Genomic DNA, 6,000 nt, shown 5'->3' with positions numbered 1-6,000 from the left:
GCATATGATATAAACAGTCATAGATCAAAATGATGAATTATCCATGGAGAAAGTTGGAAGGTAATACTTTCCATAGATTATAATAAAACATGTAGAAAGGTTATTGATAGCTCAAACATTAATGGAAGTTAAAAGTTTGGTTAGGAAGAGAACTTTGAGTTACCTAAAATGACTTGACTTACATCTAGCTAACGTCATCGCAGAAGAATACACATTTTAATAATTCACATTAATTAGTATCACCCAAAAACATCACAGTGATCAGTTCCCTAACACTGGCAGAAGCCTAGAAATGGGCATAGTTCAGAAGTTATAAAATTATAATATTACAAACACTATTTTACATTCAAAACAAACATACATATATAACATTTGGATGAAATAACGCTTTAAAAATGTCAATGTTTACAAAGCAAAGATTTTCTTAATAACTCTTAATTAAAAAATTGCTTAAAATATAATGAAAAAAAATTCCAACACTTATCTGTTATTTTAATATGTACAGATAATATATACACATATATAGTAGAGCCTCAATTATCCAAAGGCAATTTACAGGATTGTGTTCCCACCTTCTGCTAAGGAAAAAAAAAATGTGAAAATTAACTTTTAGTTTTCAGAATATGTGAAAATAGAAAATGCATTTTTTATTTTCAGAATATCTGGAAGGGGCCAAAATATAGCCCTCTTTGTCCTAAGGCAACCTTGAAAGAAACCTCTTCTTACTGCCCTGTTTCAATGTGGGTGGCAGGTAGTTTCTAATAAAGTTTCAAAAAATTACATTTTTAAATATGCCATTTGTAATATGCTATAAACATGCACTACTACAACTGCCAATCCTGAATAAATTTGAAGGGAAGTTACTTAAAAACATAGTTGTTTCTTAAAGTTGTCCAGTTATCTGGATTTTTCCTTATCCGGATCGGCTCTGGTCTCGAATGGTTCGGATAATCGGTGCCCTACTGTGTGTGTATACAGTGCACAAAATAAAAAAAACGGACCACCCTAAATAACTTTTAATCAAATGAATGGATCTTCACGTTCTAGGACACAATCTAAAGAGTTTGAGAGGGTGACTTTAAGTATGCTTATTAGTTAGTGCAGACGATATTTTAAGTCATGAAATCAGACACAAAAGCTTATTTCCTCTGAATAATTATACCTTTTTTTTTTTTGACAAATTCGGATGGGTAACCGCAACCTGGGAAATATGGTCCCCATAGTTTGGTCAGGAGAGCAGTCTAAAGTTCAAATCCCTTAATGTTAATTTTATTTTTTGTTAGTTTCGTATTTTTTGTTTTGTTTATTTTGTTGAACTTTTTAAGCGAATTGAAACATTTTTGCACACAATTAAAAAATTTGTTAATCTAAAGATAATTCTTTGTAAAATAAAACTTATAGTAAATATTTATTATTTTTTATTATTTTATTTAACAATAGTCAAAAAAGTTTTGAAATGTAAAGTATAAAATTTTTCCCATCATTTTAAAGAATGTCAGTTAATGAATGTCAAACTACGTTTTTGCGCCAGATTTCATAACTTAAAATATCGACTGCACAAACTAATTTGCATATTTGATGCAACCTCCTTATATCATTAAGATAGTGTCCTAGAATGTGACGACCCTATCATTAGATCAAAAGTTATAAATTGTGGTTTCTTATTTTGCACTCTGTACATTATATGTAATTTATTTTTACTATTTTGTTTCTGACCCATACTTATTATCATTTTGTATGTTATTATGTTAATACAAAATATTTGGTTTTCGAACTAAAAAAAAGTGGTGCCAAGGAACTCTTTTGAATATTAAGTATGACAAATTGGATGTGACGAAGCAATCTTAAAATAAAAATAGCCTACAAAACAAATAATATTTTCTGAGATTTTCTAGTTACTAGAAATTACAATTTAATACCTAGTTTTCAATTAACTTATACAATACTGATACTTTATACAGATTTACACTAAAATTATACTCTAACTCTACCTTCCATTCTTTCTTTTTTTTTCTAAAACAACGAAAAAATATATAATTCATATATTTAAATTCTATAGATACCTAACATTTGATTTTTGATACCCTAACTAGCAATACTATAGATAATGTACTTAAAACTCTAATAACTAAAACACCATAGAGAAATTGTCATTGTAGAAGTAAATCGGAAAACATATTTTAAATGGTTAAGTTAAAAAAGTGTAACAAACAATATTTCAGTGCAGCAAATAACCATATACAAAATCAAAATATTTTGAAGATTACATTGATAAAACTGCACAATATAAATTTCTAATGCTTCACTAATGTTAAAATTTTCTGATGCTTACTAAGGAGATATTGTATTTGAATTTATTTACAATTCATATAAACTTTTATACACAGGTTGCACACAATTATTCACAACAAAATATGTTTGAGCATTTATGACATTATAGAAGGAACTGATAAATACCATGAAAATAGAATACCTAAATCTAGCACAAAATCACAAATTAGTTTAATATTTATCACAACAATAACATAATTTAATTCACTGTCTTCAGCTACGAAAAAATATAGAACATATTTGAAAAAGAGGTGATAGTAGACTAAAGTAAGAGTTTCTTACTCTATGTGGAAATGTAATCTGAACTTAACCCCCGATAAAAAACTGTGACAATACTCTTATATATATCGAAGTAAACTATATCTTTCTCAACAAAAAAAGTTCAATAGTTATTATATAGTTCAATAGTTAATATATGTTAAGAAACTCTAGCATTGAATAAAAAATTTAAATTTGCAAATCATTATAACAAAAAAAAATATATGTACCTTGTTAATCTGAACTGTTCAGGCAGAAACTTGTGAAATATCAACATAAGATATGAACGTTCAAAACAATTTACTGTAAATTTGTAAAACAAAATATTATTTTTTTTTAATCTAAATAATTTTGTAAATGGCAGCTCAAATGTTTTGCAGATTTTAGACCTTAAACACCCCTGATTTGAAAATATTGTAATAAACTACAATATCTAACTGATATGTAAACTAATGATTTCTATCATTAGATTTAAAATTTTAAAATTAAGATCAATAGAAATTAAATGCCTTTAAAATAATTATGCAGAAAAACATGAGAAAGCACTGAAAAATATATAGAACTTTTGAAATATTTAGACAGCAAAGTTTAAAGAAAAACGAATTAAATAGTCATCTCATAAAATATTCCTCATATAAATATCAAGCTCTTTAAACTGTATGAAATAATTAAATTCGATATCCTGAAATAATTATGAGCAAAAATATTTTTATAGAAGAAACAACTTAATTTAAACTACAAAACTATGAATTAGCTTATTTAATCATTCATAACTTTGAAAAAATATTTACTTTATAAGTATAATTTTAATTAAGTTTTAACACAGTTTTTTCATTAAAAAAATGTGTTTTAAATTTAATTTAAATGGGTAGAATGATTTCTGAAAATGAAAATAAATGTTTATGCATAATTGACTATTTAATAGCAAATACAATAAAGGAAAATATAAAATAAATTTAACAAATCAATCTATACTTTTATTTATAAAAACTATTAGGTTTAAAAATAAATTATATTCAAATGTACTTCTTAACTTTAATAGCATAAGGCACACTAATATATAAAGAGATCCAGAAACCTAAAATTGCAAGCATAGAATTGCTCAAAAAACAATTCCGTTTAATTACAAATTCACACTAAAGTTAAATAAAAATTTGGAAAATGTAAATCACCACTTCAAAAATTTCATTTTACAAATTCTGATCTTAATAGACTGTAAATTCAATTTTATTTAGTTAAATAGCAAATATTATCTCAGAATGTATTGTCATTATATAAAAAACTTATTTCTGAGTAACATATAAAATTTTATGTTGATTAGATACCTTTAAACCTCAGATGGCAACTTTTTTTTCTATGTTATTCAAAAAGAGAGTTGGTTGCAGCTGAAAACTTTCAAAACCTTGCCCAGTAAATTAAATTTTTAGAAGTTAGTAATGTTTTCTCAGGTCAGAACCTTGATAATTTATTTCCTCTATAAAAAATGATTATTTCAAAATATTTTAATTACATTATTCTTTAAAGCAAAATTTAATATCCAATAATTTTTAAAAAAATTCTTAGAAAATGCTGATTATTAAAAATTTTGAAAAATTCATGTCTTTAGAGTAACTTTTCTAAAATATTAACTCTTAATACATTCCACATTTATTTATTTTATTTCTATTCTAGTAATTACAGTCTGGTAAAATTTGAAAAAAAAAAGTCTAATTGTTGACTTTAAAATTTAAGCATTTAGAGCTTTTATATTTAAATTACAAAAAAAGACATTTTAGTAAGCTTTAAGCAACAAAAATATCAAAGAAATAACATCTTAAATATCAACGTCAAGAACATTTAATGAATTGTCAATACTGATTTAACCATAAATATCTATAAAATGTTTTTTGATTACATTAAAAAAATGTTAATGATGCTAAATACTATTGTTTTAATATTTGAATGAAATTAAATACTAACATCCTATTATAACACATAAAACTTTACAAAGCTATAGCGACTCTATTTTCTTATTAAAATTGTTTTTAAAATTGTCTTAAATACCTCAGATTTCCTTATTTACAAATTTTAGAAAATGAAATGGAAGTATGAATGATTTATAGTGAACATGAACATAAACAAGCAAATCAGCATTGTAAAAACTACAACACTCAAAATATTTACAAGATATAACAATTAAAGAATGGAAGAGTCTGAATGTGATATAACTATAACCTAACTATAACACACACACATGATTTTTTTTGATATATTATCATAGTCTACATGGATATGTAAAGAAATGCAAGTTGTAATACATATTGTAATTTAAGTACAATGCCAAAGTTAATAATTATTTAAGAAACGAATATACAAAATATACATTTAAAAGAATTCAAAAGAATTAAAAGGAAGAAAAAGAATTAAAAGGTCTGAAGAAGTTTAACACATAAAAAACTTAATAAAACTAAAATATAATATTAAACCTATACCTTTAACATAAAAAATTATTAACCAATCAATAAAAAAACATTAACATTAAAATAAATGAGAACATATAGGATTATGTTTAACATTGGCTTTGGAAATTTTTCTAACTATATTTTTATCAAAACACTATCCTTCAGTATAAATAAGCCTTATTCAATTATAACTAAGTACTTATGGAATAATTTTGTACAGTTTAAAAAATATACTCTAATTTTATTTACACCATTAATGTTTAAAAGTTAAAAATGTAATGAATTGGCACAGTTCAGTAAGCTTTGGAAGGTAATAGAAAAACATAAACAAATTTAAATAATTTTTTTTAAAACACTACCATTTAATATATATATGTATCTACACAAAAATTTATAAAACATGTAGTTTTTACAAGATAAATTACACACATTTCTTACACAAGAGTATGTGTTTAGCTTTTAGTAATAAAAAACATTTTAATGTACAGTGTGCATAATGAAAATTTGAACACCTTAATAGCTTTTGATCTGATTGTCAGGCATTGACATCCATTCTTACAGAAAATTTCTTGAGTTAAAAAAAAAAAAATTTAAATTTGAATCGAAAAATTAGAAGAAAATTTCAACAAGGTTTTATCCTTTTTTTCAATATTTCTTAGTTTACATAAAATATATTTAAAATTTCACACATACCTATGATGACCTGGAGAAGTAATTGAAATTTACAAATATGTCCTTCTTTCCTGAGTTTATGATTATAACTATTTACTGATAAAAAATTAAAATTAATCTTAAATATAAGCTTATAAAGTAGTTCTCCTTACAAACAAATAAAATAAACTGTGTTTTTAAGTTCCACCTTTGAAAATTTGATTTCTGAAAACTTTTGTGATCAATGATTTTTTTAAACATCTAAACCTTCGATCTCCGGAAACTTTTGGATCACAATTAGCGAAAAATACGGAAATCC

The 6,000-nt window shown here is 24.4% G+C and overlaps 1 protein-coding gene across 1 annotated transcript in view; it reads right to left on the bottom strand.

The window, feature by feature from the left end:
- Positions 1–220: 220 nt before the first annotated feature.
- LOC107453387 (uncharacterized) overlaps positions 221–6,000 on the bottom strand; it is a 39,490-nt gene continuing 33,710 nt past the window's right edge. Inside the window, exon 8 of the mRNA XM_016070208.5 lies at positions 221–286. The gene's annotated coding sequence lies outside the window, so the exon portion shown is untranslated. The remainder of the gene's footprint in view (positions 287–6,000) is intronic.

This window comes from Parasteatoda tepidariorum, chromosome 2 (genome assembly GCF_982258835.1).
Source record: "Parasteatoda tepidariorum strain Cologne lab strain chromosome 2, Ptep-v5.0, whole genome shotgun sequence".
In the NCBI taxonomy this organism is placed as follows: Eukaryota; Metazoa; Arthropoda; class Arachnida; order Araneae; family Theridiidae; genus Parasteatoda; species Parasteatoda tepidariorum.
Note: the sequence above shows the minus strand (reverse complement) of the source record. Positions and strands in the feature narration are given on the sequence as shown.